General features: G+C 34.6%; 1 protein-coding gene across 11 annotated transcripts in view; it reads left to right on the forward strand.

Annotated features, from left to right (window-relative positions):
- Positions 1-7,478: 7,478 nt before the first annotated feature.
- LOC110375954 (voltage-dependent T-type calcium channel subunit alpha-1G) overlaps positions 7,479-15,946 on the forward strand; it is a 147,643-nt gene continuing 139,175 nt past the window's right edge. For all 11 annotated transcript variants that reach the window (XM_064037870.1, XM_064037847.1, XM_064037863.1 and 8 more), the window contains exon 1: positions 7,479-7,678. The gene's annotated coding sequence lies outside the window, so the exon portion shown is untranslated. The remainder of the gene's footprint in view (positions 7,679-15,946) is intronic.

The following is a 15,946-nucleotide window of genomic DNA, read 5'->3' on the forward strand; positions in this document are numbered from 1 at the left end:
TACTAAAAGCCTGTGAGGACCCGTTAGTAGGTACTATAAGTGCACTAGATTGCAGGTTTCATCTAAACCAGTAGGTACTACATACGAGATAATAGCTATAACAATACCTAGGATGCTAGCATTACAATATGTATTGTACTTGTTACAATAAACATAAAGCTAGCATTGCAATACGAATAGTTATCATTACAGTTCAGGTCGTTATGTTACATAAATTGATTAGTAGATACAGCAAAATATTTAGTAAACCCAAAAAAAAAAGTGTTTATGTATACAAGATCGCATAGTAGTCCTTACGATCGATTTAGTAATGTAAATTAGTGACGTATGGTTCTAATTACATTGGTATTGTAACAGGCGCGTTATTTGCACTGTATTGAGTACTATGTTGGTTGGTCAGTTAAACTTAACGTCTAGTTGTCCTTAATAAAACGATAGGTAAAAATAATAACAAAACGGTTTTTGTAAAGTCAACAACGAGTCTTGCTGTCACGGTTGTTAACAGAAGTTCTAGTTACAGTAGCATTTTTTCTCGTATAGATAGCCAGATATTTCTCTGCGTGCAAGACCTACAAACTGAGACTAAAGCGATAATCGTCAAATAGGACAGCATTTTTTACATACATATGCTTGACGATTTACGTTGTATATGCCGTCGTCGTAAATCAGTTAAAACAATGTTAACAAAAGATAATTTTATTTCATCCAGTTTATTTCTAGTTTATTTATTTTCCTAATTTTATAGTCTAGTTCGAGGTTACAAACTCTCGTGGTCGAGGTTAGACACGACAGAACAAGATATTTGCAGTTTAATGTTTCTTTTATATGTATTTTAAGACAAAAATAGAATCAGTAACTTGTCGTTTGGAAGATGAGATATACAGATATACTTAACGTCCGTCTGAAGCCTTTGAAAAATGAAGCGAACAAGACAGTGTTTTGTTTTAATTTTCTGAAATATTGAATGTTAATAGAACCTACGAGTATATGGCGAACCTGGCACCAGTGCATTTATCTTTAGAAAAAAAAAACTGATAAATACGCCAAAGAGTTATCCTTCATATCCATTACAAACTACGTGCCTAAGCATTAATGTTTTTTATTTTCCTTATTTTGTTCTCTAAGAGACAAATCAACTAAAAAATACCTAATATTTCCAGTTTTCTATACTGACTGCTGTCCTTATGTAAAATCAAACAAGAAAAACTTATTACCCTTATGTTCATCCCAAAGGAAACCTCTTTTACAAACACCGTTGATTGGGTATTATGGGACTGTATAGAAAATACCAATAGATTTCATTCAAAGCCTTGAATCCATAACATTGCCATAAATAATATACAAAGTAAAAAACATGTTTTTATTTACTGAATTCATCTTTTCCAGTACGATTTCCTTTTACAAAATTGTTCGATTTATTTTCTTGCACCATTAATAGGTCCCTAACGCACCACGGGACCTATAAATATGATTAAAAATATATGAAGATTCTAAAAGTTGGTACCTCATATCCTGTTCATATTTGGTATTCAGCTGTAGTACATTTGTGAATTTATATTTTACATGAAATTTTAAGTTTACCTGCAATTTCTATCGCGTTTTTTTTGAAAGCACTTCTTTCGACCCCGCATCGCTTGCATATTAAAATTTTATATTTTCTACGCATACACGATTCACTGCACTTAAAAGTAATGCTTAGGTTACATTATTCTCTATATGAAGTTGATATTTTTCTGGGACTTGAATATTAATGGGGTTTCTGGCAGTCTCTGAAATGTTAAAGATACTTACCGTAGTGCAGACTAGCTTTAATTTGTAAGCAGCCCCCAATTTTCATACTTATAACCTTTAAAATTATATTTTCTTAATACTTATTAGATGTTTTTAATAAGAATACTAAGTGAGCCAGACAGTTTGTTAACACAATAAACAAGTTAAACAAAATACTGAATAACCTAATCATTCATCTACTTTTATGATAAATAATCTATAAGCTTAAGTAGACATAAAAATAGTTAACGTACTTGAAATAAGTTGAGCCAAAACAAAGTCTAATTAAGTATCTCATAAACACCATTCTTTACGGCTTGAGTGTAGACACGCCACCATCGTGGCGGTAAGTCCCCTCTTTGAGGAGTGGCTCGGGAGGAGTCACGGCGCCCTCACGTACCGCATGACGCAGGTCCTCACCGGACACGGTTGTTTCGGGAGGTACCTGCACCGCATCGGTCGTGAGGAGGCGCCCGGGTGTCACCATTGTGCGGACAGCCCCGAGGACACGGTGGACCACACAGTCCAGGTGTGCCCCGCATGGGAAGGGCACCGCCGGGTCCTCGTCGAGGCTTTGGGCGGCGGCGACCTCTCGCGTCCGGCCCTGGTTCAGGCCATGGTCCGGGGCGAGAGGGAATGGGATGCCGTCGCCTCCTTCTGCGAAGCGGTCATGCTCGAGAAGGAGGAGGCGGAACGCCAGAGAGTCCGCACCTCTCATCCCGGCCGCCGCGCTGGACCAGGTAGACACCATGGGCGCCGGGTGTCGCGAGATGACTCCCGGCCACCGTAGGCGTGGGTCTGTGGGCGGTGAGTTCGGGTGGCTCATCGTCCCTCTGTCTTCCTAGACGACAGACCCGTGTCGACGGCGCGCGTTGTTCCACGCGCTCCTCAAAGAGACGTCAGCAACCCCAGCGGGGCCCAGCAGGGCCAAGGCCTGCCGGGGCTGCGGGTTGTTCGAAAGAGATACCGCGGCCCTGGTACATAAAAGGCCTATGACGGAACACGACGATTTTAGTCAGTAAGAGTCTGACACTCCCTCACCGCTGCTAACCCACAGCGGGAGGGGTCATTTGATGATTTTACGTCGATAAAAAAAAGTGTAGATATAGCCTTATATAGCTCATTTTTACGTCAAACAAGCCGTTGTCCCTTTTTATCCTTTTTGTTTTGATAGACAAATATGTTGACATTGTGGCCATTCCTTTGTGATATCCACACGTTCTGTTTTTGACCGGACATCGTTAATTTTATGTAGGAGTCGTGGTGCTTTAGTGGGTAAAGAACCAACCCCTCAATGATGAGCGCTGGTTCGATTCCAGCTCCGAACTATAGCTCCCGGCTATCATTGAACATCTTTGGCAGTCTTTACGGGTAGTCGGAAGCCGGCAAGTCTGAGAACCAGTATTACCTAGGGTTTCTCGGATAATTGGGTTGAGGGGGTCAGGTAGCTAATGGCTACGTGTAAAACACTGGTACTCAGCTGCATCCGGTTAAACTGGTAGCCGACCCCAACATAGTTGGGAAAAGGCTAGACAGATGATTTAGACGAAAACTCGAAGCGCATTTTCAATAAAATCTGAATGTGTTTAATCTTTCGATGGTAAGTAAACAAAGATAATTCAAGAACCAATGATTATTGTTGATGTTTTGGATGAATTTTATTGAGTTTGTTTGCCATGATTGTTTTGGAAATTGTTGTTTGGCTGTTTATCTTTATTTTTGCTGTGTGTATACTGTTGTTTATAACGTACAAGTCTAGAAGCTTCCTGTAGATTACATAGCTTAATAAATATATTCTCTCAAGGATAATGTACGAGTTTCTACTCGTGCTTACCTACTAAACATTATTAAATGACTCAGAATTTATGAACACACTTAAACTATTTATGAATTACTCCAGAAGATGATAATAAGTGAACATTCTTTTGTTTTAATAAAAATAAAAAGCATAAAACCCTTTAAAAGAGCGTTGCTCTGTAATAAAAGGCTGGCAATACGAAAATATTAAAGCAACTATTATTTTAACAGCCCATTTTTAATCCCAAGTGATGAGCTGATTTGATATTAAATATTCAAAATATGAATGTGTTATCTTTATGTTATCCTTTTATTTTAGATCCAAAGTACAATTGCTGAAAATAACATTTTAATGTGTTATTATAACGTCGCTTTTAATGAACGAACGAAGATGACTGCTGCTATATAATTTTGTAATGAAACCCTATACTATCAAAAAAGTAAATACGACATTGATGACCAGTTTGACCGGTTACTGATATAGTATCTGATATCATAACAGGAACATAATTGACAGATAAACTATAACTTTTGATTTCACAGGTCTTGAATAGCAATTAGTCAAATACATATGTATATAGCAATAAATAGCATTAGTAAAATAGTCTGGGAGAAATTATCCTTTATCTGCCAGCCTTCCAGCCTTTATTTGGCAGATAGCAACTAACTGACACTTTATTAAATCAAAAATCATTTATTCAAAGTAGGCTGCAAAACAGCACTTTTCGAAGGTCACGATTACATGAGACAGCCCCAAGAATGCCCACCACTTCCTATGTGTTATCACTAGTAAGAATAAGTGGCGCAACAAACTCCCCAGCAACACATGTCTTACTTATAAGTAATCGGTGACCAGTAGTGACACCAGGCCTTAACTTTTTGACATAATTTTTCACTTGAAGTAAAGCCAGTACCTACATCAAGAGGTCTTCAGGCAAAGAATTGTATGAATATAACACCTATTTACTTTTTTCCCAGGAATATGTTTCGGAGCTAACGAGGGCTACACTGAAGTGTGAGGATGAGGGTTTGATATAATGCCTTTCGAGGAAAATATTGTGTGGCACCTGGACTTATGAAATTACAAGTCTGGAAGAAACCTTACAACGAATGAAATGTAGATTCGAAAGCAAGCTTGAATCAGCACCGTCATCTGAAGGCACACTCGGAATTATTGTTTGTTTTATTTATAACACAATAACTAGCTTCTGCTAGCGATTAGCCAAGAACCTTTCTCAATAAATTAGCTATCTAACACTGAAAGAATTTAAAATCGGGCCAGTAGTTCCTGAGATTAGCGCGTTCAAACTAACTCTTTATCTTCATAATATTAAAGTATTAATAAAAATAAATCCAACACGAGCTGTGAAAACAAAAAGATTGCAACACCACAACATATCATTTCCGAAACCAGAGCAAAAATGAGACCATATCTTTCACGTCTACATAGTCGAAATTAGTCTCTAGATGGGATAAGTGAAAAGAAAAAAAGTCAGGCGGGGTTGAGGTTCCAAATTGCTAACAATAATTCACCTGGCGTACCATCTGGCTACACCAAATGAAACGCATTTAGATACTCACAGAGATATTAAAAAGCCAGATCTCTTGTATTTTCAACACTTAAAATTATGACCCACCTTTTGGGTCGCGTATTAAACAATCATACAGCATTGTTTTTCGGCGATCGTATTTTGTTTAATTGCACGTAGATTGCAAATTGTTATTGCTGTTTAATGCGAGTTTTATTCGTTGTGGTCATTTGTTTATTTTTATTATTGTTTAATTTTTTGAATACTTTTCATTTTAATTTTAATATTTAGGTAAAATAGTTATTTTAACGCCAATTTTTTTTTGTTTTAAAAGCATATATTTACTCAAGAAGAAACAAAAGACGTGTCTATTTCTTTTATTTTCAATAGGTTCTGTAATTGGCAACAGGTATCCTTTGGAGTTGAGTCACACCCGAAGCGATTTTCTTCAACCTTGCATCTCATTGGATTTGTGTAGTGGATACCTACATGTAAAATGTTACCTATTCGTTGTTAACTTTATGCCACTTACTATAAATTGAACTAATTTATGTATTTATATCATACTGTCTTAATTAAAGAGTACAGTTATACTATGGACAGCAAAATCGTTATACATTACGAATTGTTGCAGTGCTCAAAGGGAAAAATGATTTATCCAGAAACAAGTCTTCTGAAACATCAGGATCCTAATTTAATATCATTTAAAGTTTAACTTGTACAAATTCAGAAAGTATTCAACATTAAAATTTTTATCAAAGTTTTTCTTCTCAAATCGAAATACGATTTTCAAGCAATCGAATCTGAAATTAATAAAGCGCGACAATTTTCTTTCAATTTGTTCTTGCTTAAGTTTTTGCAAGACTTACTGAGCTATTCAATGCCAGACTTTCTTTGAAAATTTTACGTATCTGTACCTAAATCGTTGCTTAAATAAATAAAAATAATAGTTTAAAAAACTCGCTTTTACTATGCACTAAAATTTACAAAGTTAGTCCGAAATTTAGTTTGAAAAAAAAATACTTACAAGTGAAGCTGGAGGAAGAATGGTTAAAATATCGGAACCTCAAAAAGAGCATTAAATCTATTTTCAAATCCCCATTTCATACTTAACGGCCCAATATAATATCGAAGAAAATCACTTAGACAGATCAATTGATCGCACCAAATATTGGCAAGGAATAAAGTTAAAAACGGATTTCGAACAATTTATTAGACAATTTGATTTGCACAATGGTTTGGATTCAATATTTGGAGGAAGAATTTGCATTCTAGACATTGACGTTGGCAAAATTCTAAGTTTATAGGTACTCTACTTACATATGAGTCTGTGTGAAATGTCTACCCAAAGACATTGGGGGAGCTCGCTACCACAGGTTTTGCAGAGGTTTTCCTTGTAAATTTTATTAAGTCGAACGACCAGATTTAAAAAAGGTTGATGCTGTCTGCCATGGTAAGATCCCTTTTTATATGTAAGCTTGCCTTAGTTTAATAAATAATGTAAGGTTTTTTTATTTTTTTGGAAGGAGATCATAGAGAAAGTTAACTTTAGAAGCTTGGAAAATTTCATGTATGAAATGTTGATCAAAATACTTTTATAAAATGTACGAGATGTCGAAGATTTTGGAATCAGTTACACAGCAAAGTAAAAGCAAAGAAATGTGAAGAAGAAGAAAAATTAACATCTCAAAAGGCACCTTCTTTGTCTATAAAAACTATTGCCAAACTTATTGTTTTTCAATATAAATGCTGACTACGTAAAAGTTGAATGAATTTCAAATGTGTATTTGTATTTTCTCATTTTATAATCCATCTGGTATAAAGTAATTATGTTATTTTAAACATTCAACACATCATTTTACGATGACGTTTTAATTTCCAAAATGTTTATTTTGGCATCCAATGTGATATGTTTAAAAGCCCTATGACACATTTATGTCAATGGTGAATTTCTAATTATAATATCACTCAGTATTTACTGACATAATGAAAATAATTTTAATAATTAATGTATTAAGTTTTTACTTCCAATAAAAATAGATACCTTTTTCGAAATATAGACTGTATGATGGATAATTCCATGGTACAGGAACGTACTCACCTATTTGTAATAACCGTAGATTGTTCGGTAAATTCCAGCAGTCTAGCTAATGTTTATCGTTAGTTGGAAATTTATGAATCTCACCGGATTCCGGGTAGCGATACACTGGAAGCGAAAAAAATTTAGCTACGCCTTGCTAATTTGGAGTATCTGAATACAGTGTAATCGCGGCGCGCGAAAATCAATTCAGTTTGTCCATCAATAGCAGCTACTTAGTTCTGGGGACCGTACCTGTAACAGGTATAGGTAGGGGAGTAGGGCGGGCGGGAGCGAAGGACCAGTGCACCCGACGCCACCGCCCACTGAGCACGTCTCACGCGCTCTCACAACGCGCGTCTACGAACCTATGCACAATATATAGTGGACAAGTGAACAGTGATCTTTATTTCAAGTGTTACATTTTTTTTTGGATTTTATTTTTAAACGGCATTTTTTGAGCGACTTTGGTTTGTCTTCTCAAGCTTCGTTGGTTCCATTTTCGGTATGTATCTCATAATTTTTTAGTTATTAATTATAAATTATAAGCTTAATACTAACAGTAATAAAAAATAAGCCTTAAAATACATAGTTTTGATTCAATAACGAGTCCAAAAATACGCCTGAAAAAAAGATTGTAAGCTTTATTGAAAGCTCTATCGACATTTTACTTTCGTAGATTTCAGCCATAAAACAAAATATAGCTAATGAGGATTTAATAATAGTATAAAACATATTATTTAAAAGAGTAGTATGGATAACCTTTATCCGTAAGATTTCAGTAAATTGATAAAATGCATGGAATGTGGGTAGATAATAAAAATTAACTTGCTACCACATTACAAAGTATTACACTAGGATAATTTTCCAATGTACGATATACGCAAAACTTAGTTCACACCACAGAATATAATAGTATAATGATAGTTAACAAAAGGCTTTTGGGGTCAGCCCTGGCTTAACTTGTTGCGTTCAGCTAATGTAAGTCGATGTAAAATGTAACGTATTTTATACTGCACTCCATCTCTGCATTGTGCTCGGAATGATAAATTAAGTAGGTTTTATTTAAATAAGTAAGAACTTTTAAATGTATTTCATGAATACGTCGGAGGGTATAGTAGATATAATTAACGGTACGATCATATTCGCATAATATCTGAGAGAATTTATGATAATAATTTTTTGGGGGTTAAGCAAAAATCGATCGATTTCTGAGCTGATTGATTTTGCTATTCTAGTTTCGTTATAAGTTACGATTTCATTTTAAGTATAAATTTTTGTCCTAAATATTTATTTATTCATGCGAATAATCAATAACAGTATAAGTTAAATACATACATACAAGTCTAAAAAGCCATACATGCGATAGGTATATATAGCATGCGCAAGAAGATAAGACAAACGTTTTTGTGCTACAGAGTTCTTCACAAAGCGCTGAATACTTAGAACAAAAAGATGCACCAATTAGCGTTTCGTTACATAGTCTGCAACATTTACCAAAGCTTCCGCTGGAATATTATTTCAAAGACTAACTAAATATTGGGATTTTCGTTTCCTTTGGTGTATTTTTAATTTGGCATTACAAACAGCAAACATCTCTTTGAGCCTCCTACGTATTGAAGCTTTCAGGCCAATTAAACCTTTTTCAATACTATTTGTTCATAGACAAAAAGTATCCGGCCAAAAAGAAAATGCAAAATTCGAAGTTCAAATCATAATTTCGAAATACAAACTTGAGATTATGGCATTCGAAAGGTAAAATCAAGATTCACCATTCAGAAAATTAGACACTTGACATTTCACAGCTAGCATTAATTGCTTCACTTAGGTAAGATTCTATTGTTAGAAAACAGGCAAATTCAAGGCCAGCCCTACTCACGTAGATATCCGTAACAATCCAAATTAAACAATAGCACAAAATAGTTTCGATATTAATATCCAGTATCCAAAACCAAATCAAGTTATTAAAGTTTGTGGGGATTCTAAGTTTGGTCACAAAGGATAATTCTTAGGGGACTGCTAATCTGTATTTTGGCGATGGTCCAACTCCCAAGAGATTAGATAAGGCAATGGTTCGGCGAGCCCGTTGTTGTCATTAACTTTGCATCTCTATAGGTCGGAATCCTCAGATTCTGTAAACATTCACTGAACGCTAAACGGTATAATGATGATTCAGTTTGTGACTTTGGGACGGGAATGACCCTTTTGATATGATTGTCAATTTGCTTGAGGATTTTGGGAGGTTATTGCTCAAATCAAGAGGGGTCCAAAATCATTTTATTTCTATCTAAGTCATTATGTTTAGTATTATCACTGATGATGTTCCGACATACATACACTTGTGTGTCTCTGTGTGTGTGCTTGTGAAAGTGCACACTTTGCAAGTGCACGCAATGTGCAAGTTCTGCAAAAGGTGCAAGATTTATTGCAATTCTTGCACAATGTATTATCAAAACTGTTGCATAATCATAACACTGGGTACACCTTTAGTTCCATATTTTAAAGTTTTACTTTCAATGCAAAAATTAAGGCTAAGAGCCAAAAGCGCGCAGCAAAAATTTCATCCTCTATATCGCCAACAAGACAAATTGGATGAAAGTTAAACTGAAAATTAAACCTGGCACAAAGCCTAAGCTAAGAAGATAACCATAATGAACTGTTCCAGTCATTTAAATTGTTTTTTGTTTTGCTATTGGAATTCATAATGTGCCAGCCACTTTTACATGCCCTTGGCACAAGACAAAAAATATTCTCATAACATTCAGCCTAAGATAAACGGGCTTGTGGTTTTCGTAGAAAAACGCAACTTATCTATAAATTATATAGGTTAAGAAAGACTAAACTTATTTGTAAATTATATAGGTTAAGATAAAAACTTTTTCGTTCGCGACTTATTATTGTGACAGCAATCAAGCGTTTATGTAAGAATCTAATAAAAAATGAGCGTTTACTTAAGGCACACGCCTTCACAAAAGCTAATACAAAATAAATAAATAAAATAAAACTATATCGAAATTCAATGCATCGTAAAACCTTTCACCTATACATCAAAGTATTGTAACAATATTGGACTGTTGTTTGTGACATATATTCAGGCCGACATTGAGCTTAGAATTTATTGAACAAAAATATACTCTGTTATGTGACTGTTTGAGCGTTTTATTTTTATTTAGTTTTCCAATTTTACTGAAGCTAGTTATATTTGTGCAGTAATCAATAAAAACCTGTAGCATATAGACCTGTCCTAAATTACTAAATATCACATACCCAGTTTTATCTTAATAAAAATGGTTATCCTTGACGTTCGTTTGTTTCGAAAATTATGACCGAATTCATGCATTGGAAGGAAGAGTGGTATAAAAGTTATATTCCATTATCTCAATATTTGTATTCTTCGTTCATTGTTTGTATTTATAGACATGATTTGCATATCTAGGTCAGGATGTGTAAATTGCAACTTTTACAAGGAAAACAACCCTCCCCCATCTTGTGATAAAAGAGATCTATACTAAACTACTTATCATAAGATTCTTCATGTTTTTAATTTAGAATAATAAGTTACGAAAGTACCAGCAATCAATAAACAATACACATTAGTGATTATGTGTATGTATGAACTGCTTTCAATAAAACGTTCAGGCTAAGTCTAGCCTGTACTTAAAATATCTGTCATCAGTCTGTCATTTTTGTAAAAGCCTGTTATTATCCACAAATAGAATGGTATCGTAATACTTCAGCTTTACCTATTATAGAAATGTAGTTTTCAATTCCAGTGATATGGAATACTAATTTTAAGATTGTTGTGTAGTTTTTCCTACCTTTGATTGTAAAATATATAGGAAACAACCTTTTAGGATACCATTGGAACTTATGACTACCGATACGATTTCCACTCTGCATTTTTTGTTTCATTTATTTGTCAGAGATCTCATGTGGAATTTAGAATATAGGTTGTTCAGAAATTCATGGTTCACGTATATAATGTTAGAATTTAAGGTAAACCTCCGACGCCTCGATATAGGAGAGGTACACCGTCTCCATCCAAGAAACGTGACTCGTTACCATAGTCTTCCTTGCATTTCTGTATCTAGGTGTATCTACAAAACTGTAGAACTCAAACTGAATATGCAAGTTCTCGTCTAAATAAACCAAGAGTTTGAAAGAATTCTTTCAGCACAACACAGAGAGGAAAACTTTTGAATAATTTCGCGTTGAAAAACTTTCAGTGAATTGTTAGGCTCTTGGCAAGGAAACAAAGAGTTCCTAAACTATAATTTGATTTTATTGAACCGATGCATCGAAACTTTTATATAGGTACGGCTATTTGGGAAACAATACGTGATGTCATCGGAAATTGTGATGCTAATAATAGTTTTTCGATAAAAAATGTGCTAAACCTGCTGTGTTTACCTACCTGTTATTATCCTACAAGCATGGCGATGCATTGTATTATACACAAGGATTTCATTCGCACTTTACTGTCATCTCATTTAATCACTACTCAAATTATTGAAACTGTGAAATTATCCACAAACGAAATACATAAGCTCGTATGTATGTCTTTTGTGGACAAACTTCTCCAACGTGACTAAACACATAACAAACAGCACAATATATTACTGTCCTAAATAGAACAAGAAACCCATATTCTCTCATTAATCGTAACTTGGATACAATAACAATACTACGTAGCGTTAATCCCGTTGATGGCTAAATTATGAACGATAGTGCGAAGCTCCGGGGAACTTAACCGACATTTCGATTTTTCCCGCCGGGAGTTTGCGAAGAATTATTTATAGACAGCCGGAGCCCGGGGCAGATCTGAGGTACTCGTATCTTAAAGCCAAGGATTGTTGGAAGAACCTAGCTTTGTTACATTGCTTACTGTTCAGCCACATTTAAGCGGTGACCTGAACAGCTCTTAGTAGTTAATTACGCAAGTAAAAACTTCTAATGAATTTTCTTAGCAAGCCGCGATTTTGTGAAAGTTTACGTTTGTTGGGTAAGGTGATGTTGGTTTTAATAAAGTCGAGGTTTAATGTTACACAGTTTGTCTTTAACCTAATTTAATTAGGAAAAAAGTCAAACATTAACTAAAGTGCTGGCTAAAGTAACCAGAAATGTGTGTGGCTTAGCATCCCGAACTTTTGTTGTGAAATGTGTGTGTTCTTCGCTACGGATTCCACAAAAGTATATGGATGTACATCTAGGTATATTACATATGTATTTTACAAGTGTCAATCGCATCAAGTTCCACCACCTAGATTAAAACCACAAGTGTTACAATACGAGGTATCAATTATTTGTAACAAAGCCCTGACATATGGACAAGTTTCAATGATCAAGATCATGCGCGCCTTCGAAGGGCAAGTCCACAATATAAAAGTACATAAATACCTGTTATTTGACGGTAGATACAATAACAGATTCACGGTCAGCTATATAACGCCGCATATATCATTGGGGGCAATAAAGTTTTATGTCGGATTCCAGCTCTCTAATACTTCGGAACTTGCAGCCAAAATAGATCAATATCGGTTGCAAATATCTGTTGCTACCTCATATTTTAAGATTATTTGCTAGACTTTTAACACGTACTTGAGCGATATACGAAATGTACTTGATACTAAGTTGAAGAAGTTACTCTGTTGTTCATTTTTGCCTTCCAATTAACCAGCTCTGTTGATGCTCTTTGACCATTTATTTTTTTGGGAACTAATAAAAACCAACATGGCAAACCCTATGAGAAATAAATGATACACGATAAATAATTTATTTTACAAAAAACCCACTGCCGCGATAAAAATATTGCTCAGTTTACCTTTTTCATTTTTATCGAGAGTCGAATAAAGCGGTTCCATTAGTAACGTACACATTGGCAGGTTATTCCTCCCAGGAGGGTAGATAGAATTTTCCCAAATCATAACACAACCGTACCTCATAATAAAATACTCCAGAATGGAAAAGGTTAACTAAAAAGAGTTCCACAATTTCAAAATCTTTATGAAGACGACCAGCTTTTCATTTACCATTTTACGAGTCTTTCAGAATCTAGTATATTCTTTACACAATATTGCCTATTGAAGCCGTATATAGAAGCATATTGGATTTGGCCGACATATTCAGGGGAGGCGTATTCATTCGCGTGAATATAAGAGAGTAGTGGATATATAAGGATTTGTCGTCAAAGCTCTACTCGCGTATTCCGAAAAATATTCCTCCATAATGTTATGTAAGTAACCTGTTGAAAATTTGACGAAGAAAATATTTGTACGGATTTTTTGCGAGTTTTTTTTTTCTTGTAAAAAGTTCAGTCGGTGTAGCCGGGGCTTTTTATTGCTCTCTAGAGGAATTCGCGACTTTTAGTACTTATGTTCTGATGCGGTTATTTAACGCTGTTGCGTTGAATAAACTGTAGCGTAGGCCGCAACGAAAATAATTTATTTGGAGTCTGCTAATGGTTCTTGAGTTTTTGACTCATATTTTAATTGATGTTGAAAAGAAAAACGGCTGAGTGAAGGTCTAAAATAAATGTTTAATTAAAATATTAGTATTTTACTCACCATTCGCCATTGAACTCCTGCTCAATCAACAGTATTGTTTTGATAAAATTAACGTTTTCAAATTAAAATTTATAAAATGATAATTGAGTAAAAAAATACTTATTCTATCTGAACTTGGTAAGCATTTTTTTTTAAATTTGTAAACAAGGCCATGACGAAGTATAGTATGAAAGAGAAAATTCAAATGTCGCGATAACAAAACGTTTGAGTGATTTTATACGCGAATTATTATTGTTTCATAAAAAATCGAAGACGCCCATTTGTTTTTCCTGCTTCCTCATTGGACGTGCATTGTTTTAGATCCTGTCAAAATTTGGAAATTTCGTGGACATTCTCAGGGGGCTGGAGCTACGATTATTTTAAATTATAATAAGAACGACAAAAAATACCCGCCCATCGAGAGCGAGCATTAAAAAGGGCTTCGAATACAAAATGTTTCTCAAAAAATCTTATTTTTATGTTTTTTATGGTGGCACATATTTCACGAAATGCCTGCCTCGCCTTTGGGGAATTTTAATAGGCTGTTTATTAAGACGTTTCAATGAACGTAAATTATATTTAGCTAGGTATATAAGTAATAAGGGGTTATTTGTAATTCATTAGTCGCGATAAGAGAACTAAGTACTTAATGGTTAACGTTGCTTCAATAAATAAGGTTTAAGTGAATAATGTAAATTATAGTATCATCTCCTGATAATTTTAATTGTAAGTGGTGGTAATATTACAGTGTTTAGTTTTGTATTTTAAATGTCAATCAAAGTTATTATCAATTATAAAATTTAATAAAAATGACGTCGTGAAGTCTTGTCCAGGTCTATACGGTCCTATTTCTACCCTTCTGGATATAAATCTGTGAAGATTTAGTACTTTAAGCACTGTAATATCAGACACTATACTTAGGTAGTCCTCTTACCTCTACAGTTAATTATTCAATAGGTTAACATGGATGACCTGTGGAATACATTAAAACCCAAAAGGCAGAAGTAAATAAATAAAATAAAAGCTGAATTTTAAAGTAAATAGCTAGCTTTTAACGTAAAATAGATTTGTGTACGAATTAAATTAATGCTTTTGGGTGTTGCCCATTTAGCGAACTCTCAACTGCCTGAAATGTTGATAAAATTTGACCGATGTTTTGCTATGTACATCATATTAATTTTATATCGGAATATTATATTTGAAAATGTTATCACTGCAGCTTTGACCAGCATGTTCTTAACAGATATAAACCAACGTCCAGCAGAAAGAGTAAACGTAGACAACTAAGTTAATTAAGCAGGTCATTATGAATTTTACGCCTAATTTACATAATAATAAGCACCGAAACATATGTTTTCAGTTCTACAACCGGGGTAATAACACAAAATAGAACAGAAGTCAATCTCATGTATGTACTTCACTTTTCATGCCTAAACTCGGCGGTCGCGCTAGGGTCGTCAACTTTTTTAAGCGCATAAAACTAACGTGGTGGTGGTACTCGTAATTATTTGATTTATTGTTGAGAATAAAACAGGAAAAATGAAATATAAACCAATAGTAATAAAATATTTAATGTGGCATACATGAGGTTAATAAACACTTTCAACGGAAATTCGTTTGAACGAGATACCGAACTTTTTCAGAAACCGCAATTTATAATTTTGTTATTCATACATATATAGGTACTTACTTATTACTCTTTACTTGCGAAAAAAATATTTTTGTATGTAATGGGTTGGTACAGTCCCTGATCTAAGCTTGCTTCTACCTACAGAAACCTTGATGTGCGAGTTTTATTTCGTCTACCTTACAACATACTCTCGCCATGATCACAAAAATTATCAACTCCTACTAGTAATGATCTTTGAGGGTAGGTTGGGAGGTTCGCCTGGGTCGACACTAGCAAAACTTATTACGGCATTGGGCCAGAGGCCGCCGGGGCGCTTACCTACCCACCTAACTGTACCTACCTACTGCGTTTATTAAAAGAACCATCGAAATATGAGAAAATAAGTAGGTCCATACTATATGTAATACGGCAGGCTAAAAAACGACAGTTCACTGTTTATTGTTGTATTAAAACAACCGTCCACTGAACAATTATAATACGACTTTTTTTGTTGCTCCATTATTACTTTTTCTTTTGTTATTAAAATTAAAAATATAACAGTCAAATTACAGTTAGGTAGGTATCAAAACGCGTGCACATTTATCTACCTTGTGTGTGACGC

Source organism: Helicoverpa armigera, chromosome 2 (assembly GCF_030705265.1).
Source record: "Helicoverpa armigera isolate CAAS_96S chromosome 2, ASM3070526v1, whole genome shotgun sequence".
Classification (NCBI taxonomy): domain Eukaryota; kingdom Metazoa; phylum Arthropoda; class Insecta; order Lepidoptera; family Noctuidae; genus Helicoverpa; species Helicoverpa armigera.